The sequence below is a fragment of the Sus scrofa genome, chromosome 7, assembly GCF_054392235.1.
Source record: "Sus scrofa isolate SSC_HxYL_T2T_F1_AM1 chromosome 7, Sscrofa_HxYL_maternal_Yorkshire_Landrace_v2.0, whole genome shotgun sequence".
Taxonomy (NCBI): Eukaryota; Metazoa; Chordata; class Mammalia; order Artiodactyla; family Suidae; genus Sus; species Sus scrofa.
In genome coordinates this window covers 100,818,640-100,826,908 of record NC_139389.1, presented here as the reverse complement: position 1 = coordinate 100,826,908, position 8,269 = coordinate 100,818,640, and the positions used below count along the sequence as shown (strand labels likewise).

The window sequence follows — 8,269 nt, the reverse complement described above, 5'->3', positions numbered from 1 at the left end:
AGCCCGGGGGTGCTCAAGAAATTACATTCCCTCCTTAGAAAGGGGGGTGCTCCTGCTCATCCTGCCCCCAAACATAATAGGTAACACAAAACTTCCTCACGTTGAGGGTGTGTATTTTTCACCATGCCTGGTTAGTGTCTGGGGCCCCAAACCATAATTCACTGTGAATCTAAACACATTGCTATTTTGCCAAAGCTCACGGGGCTTGACAAGAGCAGATGGCTGTCAGCTGTGACACATCCCCAGAGCCATTCCATAATCACATAACAACATTCATGGCATTCTGGAGAATATAACTCTCTCCACAATTTCAAGGCATTGCTACCGCTGTGGTTCTTCCCTCTTCTGGGGAGTCGTCTGCGTAAAACAAGGAGCTGACTTCACTTATCTGCGAAAGGCGGCTCGTCATCACCCCAGACCCTGACTTTATTTAGGCAATTTTTAACTTGCTCTTCCCAAGACCTTTTCGCCAGAACTACTACCAACTGGGAAAGTGGATGGGTTTTTTTTATTAGTTGTTTTGAACATCTTCCTCAAATGTGACTTTGTTTTTTCCCTCCACTTACTTCCTTGAACCTTGCAGGTGGAGTGGTACAACTGCATCCTTTTCTCTCAGCGCAACCCGAGTGGACATCGACACGTTCAGATTTAGCAGAGATTCTTTTTTTCGCCAGGTCAGCTGCATGATGCAAAAACACCAATAAAATGCAGGGGGGGGGGTGTGAGAGGGAGGGGGTGTCTGTGTGGGTGGGTGTCTGTAGGTGTGTGTACGTGGGTTGTGGGGGATGTATGTATGTTTTGGTGTGTGCGTTGTGTGTGTGTATGTATGTGTGCTATATTGTGTGTATGTGGCATATATGGTGTGTACGTGTGCTGTGTGCATGTGGTGTGTATGGCGTGGCTGTGGTGTCGGGTGGGGGTGTATGTATGTGTGTGTGGGGGGAGTGGGGGTGTGGTCTGTGTTTCTGTGTGTCTCGGGTTGGGGGTGCGTGGAGAGCCAGAAGTGGACAGTGCTCTGAGTCAGGCGCTGACCTGGCTTTGGTCAGAGCAGTGCCTAACCTTTGAGTGATTTACACACATTATCTCTAAATGGCACCATGACCTCACAAGAGGTGCTTACAAATGAGGACAGTGAGTGTCCCTCCAGAGGTTAAAGGTAGGAAGCTTGCTCAAGGTCACATAGCCAGCAAGGGGAGTAATTGGGCCCAAATCAGCCTGGCCATAGCCAGACGCACGCAGTCTTGTCCCCAGCTCAGGACGTGTATCATTAACAGTCTAGAGGAAACGAAATCCCCAATGGATTTATTTCTTTGCCTTTCATGTTTTCTTTCCCCCCAATTCTTTCTACCCATTAAATGTGTTGCAGTATCGGGATTTGCCTGTGTGAGTGGCTTTAAAAGGAGGAAACCAGAGGTAGGTCTTAACAATCCTGGTTATTCCAGAGCCAGTAAACAATCTTAACTCTCTACTCTGGACCCTAAGAGTGGGCGAGAGATAATGAAAAGGAAAGAGAAGAGATGACTCAGAAGGACTGCATCGAAGGAATTGGGGGCGGGGAAGAGGGCTTGGGCACAGCGTGATTATATTTGGTCATGTTTACTTGTAAACCAGTGTGATGAAAGACTAGCCCCAACGAGACTGGAATGGTGAGTTTATGGGGAAGGATGAGGAACGGAAGAGGTTCAAGCTGTGTTGAAGGGATTGTAAACAGAATGGCTGTCAAGACAAACATGGATTCACTGAGGCCATTTGGCTCAGTCTCTCACAGGTGAAAAGCCAAGGATAATCTAGATCTATTAACTCACTTCAAACACAAGCTCTGAGGATTGGCTCATAGTGGGACATTGGAAGAGTTGCAATTAGCGAGGGAAGACTTCTGCCAACAGCAGCTACTCCACACTCTATTCCCTCCAGCTCTGCCAAAGGTTGTCATCTGGCCCCAGAGACGCCGGAACCCTCCATCCTGCCTGTGGGGATGCAGGCCCAGAGGACAGGCATGGCCACACGCCAGAGTCGACAGTGGGAGGACTTGAAATTTCTAGGAAGAAAGGAAAAGCAGGAGTGGGATACAGCTTCAGGTCCTCAGAGGCATGAGGTTACTACTAAATGAAAGAACATATGCAAGAGAGTGTCCAAAAGCAGCCTGAGCTAGGTAGAAATGCAAGGTATCATTTATTTCCTACCCAAGAAATCCATGGCGGGTTTGTTCAGTTCATTTTTTCACCCACCAAATATATATGGGTGCCTCCTGTGGTAAGTGTGATTTCAGGGCTGGATACAGAGTGTTGAACAAGGACTGGTCCCTGCTCTTGATGTAGCTGATATGTCAGCTGGAAGAGAAGGAATATAAATAGACATATAAATGAGACCATTCCAGGCTGTGGTAAGTGCTATGAAAGGAGGGTGATGTGCAGGAGAGCTCCTGGATGTGGAGGGGGTGAGATGCTTCTGATGGGCTCTGTGGTCAGTCCCTGCTGGGGTCAAACACTGGCTCCCTCACTTGCTAGCATCTTGGTTTTTGGCAAATTATACCTCCTTGCTAAACCAGGGTTAATGCTTTCTTTGCAGAGTGTTCCATAAGAGGGATTGAGTTCAGTATGTGAAGCACCTGCCAAACAGCAAAAAATGAGAGTGATGATGGGGTTCTTAGTCCCAAAGAACGCAATTCACTCCAGCGGAGTTAAAGCAGCCAAGGGGCTTAATAGTAAAAGATAGCTCAGAAAATACACAAGAGAGACAGAGAATTAAGCTTACATTCTGGGATAGTGCACAAGAGCTCCAGTGGAAACCCCATCTCAGCAGCCCTCACGGCTGTGCTTGGCAGTGGGATGCTCGCCTTGGGAGCCCCATTCCTGTGGCCTCCGAAAGCAGGATGTCTCTCCACCCTTTCGCCAGACTCGATTTCACACAGCACCTCCTTCCTTCCAGTCCAAGTTTGTCTTGTGTGGATACATCTGATTGACAGATGATAGTTCTGTCTAAAATCTATTTCCTTGGAAGGGTTGTGAAATGTGTTAATAGTTTCAACCTTGGAAGGCAGGACTCATGGGAAATTCTTCAGGTGCAGGAAAGGTGATCAGCTGTGCTGGGTGCTGTGAGGCTCATGTGTCCAGGTACAGCATGAAAATCCACATGGCTGGTTTAACATAACTCATGCCTGAGACTACTCCTTCTCACTTCTAAGAAAACAAACCAGCACACAGAGAAATCGTCGTTGCAGTTGTGGTATCTCTTCTTCTGAAATTATCAAAGAAAGGGGGGGAGTTCCCGTTGTGGCGCAGTGGTTAACGAATCTGACTAGAAACCATGAGGTTGCGGGTTCGGTCCCTGCCCTTGCTCAGTGGGTTAACGATCCGGCATTGCCGTGAGCTGTGGTGTAGGTTGCAGACGCGGCTCGGATCCCACGTTGCTGTGGCTCTGGTGTAGGCCGGTGGCTACAGCTCCGATTGGACCCCTAGCCTGGGAACCTCCATATGCCGCGGAAGTGGCCCAAAGAAATAGCAAAAAGACAAAAAAAAAAAAAAAAAAAAAAAGAAAGGGGGAAAGGGATAGAGGAAAACAACAATGACATCCTCTTTTACACCATTATGTCAGCAAAATGTAAAAGTCTAGCAATACCATGCATTGAGGAGTATGTGGGAAAAAGAAAATTCTCGCATGTGGCTAATAGACCTGTGGGTTGAGGCAGCCATTTTGGCATGGAATTCTGAAACAACCAATGAAACTGAAGAGGTTCACGCTCCATGACCCAGAAATCCACTCCTAGAGAAATTCTCAAATGTATACACAGAGACACCTGGAAGGGAGTTCATTGCTGCCTTGTTTGTAAGAACCAGAATGCACAGCAACCAGACAATGGATGAATAAATTGTGGCTTATCATAAACTACTATTTGGCAGTTACAATAAATGACCTATAACTACCGAGGCAACATGAATAGATACTTACCACTTGGACACGGAGTGAAAAAAACAAGTCACAGATGGAAAAAGGAAAAACAAATCACAGTCTGATATCAATGAAATAAAACAGTGAGTCACATGCTCATGGACACACTTAAGTGGAGAGAGACGCTGTAAGTCACACGTGGGCATGTTGTAGACCAGGCAAATGATATACCTCTGAGGCGGCGGGGGGCGGGGGGGGGGAGAAGGAAATTGATTTTTTTTTCATGCACGACCAAAAAATGAAAATTGTACAAGATATTTCCACCACTTTTTAAATGCCAGATTTAATCCAACAAACAGTAAAAACAATGTAATAATACAACCTGTTTAAAATCATAGCACTGTTCCGCCTCTTTTCCAATTACATATGACATATGATGGCTATGCATACGATACATGCTTCTGTAGGTGATTTAAATGTTTCACAACTGAAAAAACTTTTTAAAAAATAAACAATACAGTGGGATTTTGAACCACTCAACTCTGAGTAGAAACTCTGATTCTTCCACTTACTAGAAAAAAAAAATTGTATATCTCTCTTAGCCTCACTTTCTTCATGTGGAAATCGGGTCTAATAATACTTATTAGGTTGAACTTGATGAAATTGTCTCTTTTTCAGGACAAGAGCAGTTGCATATTGACGGTGTCATGGATGCCCTCTAACTTTATCCAGTAGAGCTGTGGCGAGGATGAAGAGAGTGAGCATGTGTAAAGGGCTGCTGGTTGTGCACTCCGTGAACCTCTGCGCTTATGGAAAGAAGAGACATTTTGCTGGAAGGTTTGGGTGAGTCTCTCCTAGAAGCAAAGGAGGAGCTGGATGACTTCTTGAGGTCTTCTCATCCCAGGAGCCAGGGTCCTATCTTGTGGGCCCAGAGTTACCCAAACCAGTGGAGGCCTTGCCAGTACCCACTGGTATAGCACAGAATTTCCAGCATCATTTCCAAAAAGAGTGGGCTGAGGGGAGCCTTGCAAAGACCAAGGAGGGTTTCTCTGGCTGATGTCAGATGGAGAGGCCTGCAGAGATACAACTGTTTGGTTCAAGTGCAGGACACGACCTGCCAGGGACCACACTCTGATGTCAAAGCCAATCAGCTTGGCCAAAGTGCCAAAAGGGCCCTGAATAAGCCCCCTTCTAACCTTGAGCAGATCAGACTGGCCCCTTCTCCATAGAACCAGCCTCAAAACCACTGAACGCATATCTTCATTGCATTTCAGACTGAACAAACTGCCTGGTAAATATTCTCCATGGGTACCAGAAATTGTGGTGATGGGGTGGTTTTTTTTGTTTGTTTGTTTTTTTGTTTTGTTTTGTTTTGTTTTGCTTTTTTGAAGGGGGTGGGAAGGGGGAAAGAGGAAAGAGCTAAAGATGATTAATGATCAAAGCCTAGAGGAAAAAAAACACACCAGCCACTTTCTGTCTGAAATGGGGAATACCTATGGATTATTCAAGCTGCAAAGGGAATGAAAGGTGCTTAATTCATACGCACACTCTAAGAGGTCCATTCCCAAGTTGTCACCCCCTCCAGTTGAGCCAGTAGTCTTTCCCTGGGGGCCCTTCCCTTTTGTGTCCAGGCTCACACAAACCTGCTCCCAGCTGTATGTCAATCCCTGGGCAACCTGGGTTGTTTCAGAGGAGAAAACAAAGTTGAGAAAGAGTTGAAAAAAATAATCTAGAGAGAAAATCAACACCTTTAATCTTTGCAATTTAACAACTAAACAATTTAATTTGTTCTCCTTAAGCTGCACATTTTCTGGCCCTAGACCCAGAAGAGTATTTAAGAACTTATCCAAAAGCATAGCAACTCAGATGACCGAATTTGAAATTCTTGGGCAAGGACCTCACCTTTCTGAGCCCAAGTGTCTTGATCCCTCAACCAAGGACATCTATCAAATAGGGATGGTACTTCTTTTCTTTTTTCCTTTTTTTTTTTTTTTTTTTTGCTTTTTAGGGCCTCACCCATGGCACATGGAGGTTCAAAGGCTAGGGGTCCAATTGGGACTACAGCTGCAGGCCTCCACCACAGCCACAGCAATGCAGGATCCGAGCCGCATCTGTGAACTACACCACAGCTCACGGCAGTACTGGATCCTTAACCCACCGAGTGAGGCCAGGAATCGAACCCTCAACCTCATGGTTCCTAGTTGGATTGGTTTCCACTACACCACAATGGGAACTCCCTTTTTTTGGGGGAGAGGGACGGTACTTTTCTCTAAGAGTCATGGTGAGGATTATGAGTCATGGCAGATGCATGAGTGTCACAGACAGGATGTTGCATAGAAGTTATTCTTTTCTCCCTGGCATTTATGAGAACAGGTAATTTCCATGATTATGACCCATAGCACTTAATGAGTTCAGGGGGAGGAAGAAGGTATGAGTAGTAACTGGTCTTTGTTAACCCCCTAGTTTTTCCTACTCTGACCAAACAAATGTAAGCGCAGTATGTGGGCATACTCAGAAATCAGAGTCAGCCCCACAAAATTAGCACATGAAGGCACTACAAATCTGTACACAATCGAGGTAGCCCTTCGAATCACATGTGAGCTGTCCAAGTGGAGAGCACAAAACGAGTAAGCAACGAAGACCACATTTTCCGGGATGTGAATGCCTTTTCATTCCAGCTGTTGCTGCTAAAAGCATGTCTGAAAGAGAGGGACAGCAAACCACTATAGGGGAAAGACGTTTGTGCAATAAGAAAGGTTGTCCAGGCAGCACTCAGCCATTTTCCCCAGAAGTCCTTTCACCAGCAGAGGCTGCACAGAACGGATTTGCATTCAAGGAGAGCTGCCCCTCCAGCATCTCCCAAATTAGCTAGATGGCATTCACAGGGCATGCAAATTTTACAATAAAAGCGCTAGAAAATCAATTGAGTTCTACAATGGGCATGTATTTCTTTTGTAATCAGAAGACAATAGATCTCATAACAAAGAAATAAAGAAAGCCAAATTGATTAAGACTCTATAATGGAGGCAGAAGTCTGTGTATATTAAAGCCTGATCTTTACAGTTTTAGACAGAGAGGCAGAGTACACAACAAACTTTCTGTAAGCGCTAATGTAGGGGGAACAACCGAAATAGTGTTGACCAGCAGGGGCCAGCAAGGGACATGGGTGAGCATCGTCCACAAACCACAGAGACAAAGCCAAATGAAGATGTGTGGACCTGGAACAAAACCACCTTAATGTTGTTAAAATCTCCAGAGAACAGGGGAGATTGCTAGTTATTAACAGAACTGCCCTAAAGGAACAACACTTCTAAACCAAAATACCCCCTAGATCCTACTTGGCAAGGTCACTTTATTAGTTTGTATTATGTCCTCTAGATCAAGTCCACCTACCAAGTTGCATGGTCTGCTGTTGGGAGACATGTTTCTACAATCTTTTCTTAGCTTCTCTGCTTTTATGGTCTATGCTAAAAATTCCATCTTGTCCTGCTTTCCCTTTACCCTATATTCCTGCTTAAAAAACAGTCACAGTGCTGGTAAGTAGCTTCAGCTTAAGAACAAAGACCTAAGGGCATAAGTTATTCATGTGGTCAGCTGAATGAGGACATAATGAGTTGGTCTAGGCATGAGGGACCTGTGCAGATAGGCACAGCGTTTGCACAGCATGATAGGTCCTGTTGAGAATAAGAGGAAGATAAGCCTCATGGCCCCAAGGGGTTTATGAGGGGTCGTTAGCAGGATATGCATCAGCAAGGAGAACAGGTGCAAACCTAGGCATGCCGGGTTGCTGCAGATAGGCACGCTGTCTGCGGAAGCACAATGGTGATTCTCTAGATGCTATGCATAGACAGCTGACACTAGGCTTCCTCAATGCTAATGACTGTTAAATGCCTAAAGGTCAGAGTAAAAGCTTAACCAGCTACCAGCTGTGTGACTTTAAAAAAAAAATAAAAAAACTATATTCCGCACCTACAGCCCCCTCCTCCCTTGACGTGATCCTAAAGAACACAAGCACTGTGGTTTCTTGAGGTGGCGCGCTTAGTCCCTGAGACCTTGAGTCCCCCGGTTCCCACTTTCGATTAAGATAAATGTCTCTGTGTCTTGTTTTATGTTAACCTTTTCTTAAGTTTCACAGCACCCGTTCTTCAGCCCTCACCTGCTGAGCTGGTCTCGGCAGTCTCCATCCTCTGCCTTTTTGTATCTCCTTAAGAATCTCCAAAGGGGGAGTTCCTGTCGTGGCTCAGTGGTTAACGAATCCAACTAGGAACAATGAAGTTGCAGGTTCAATCCCTGGCCTCGTTCAGTGGGTTAAGGATCCCGCGTTGCTGTGGCTCTGGCATAGCCAGCAGCTACAGCTCCGATTAGACCTCTAGCCTGGGCA

General features: G+C 45.6%; 1 long non-coding RNA gene across 1 annotated transcript; it reads left to right on the top strand.

Moving 5' to 3' along the window:
* Positions 1–298: 298 nt before the first annotated feature.
* LOC146401808 (uncharacterized) lies at positions 299–7,856 on the top strand. The gene is made up of 2 exons (XR_014809326.1): positions 299–674; positions 4,567–7,856. It is a non-coding gene; the product is annotated as an uncharacterized LOC146401808 (long non-coding RNA).
* Positions 7,857–8,269: the final 413 nt, after the last annotated feature.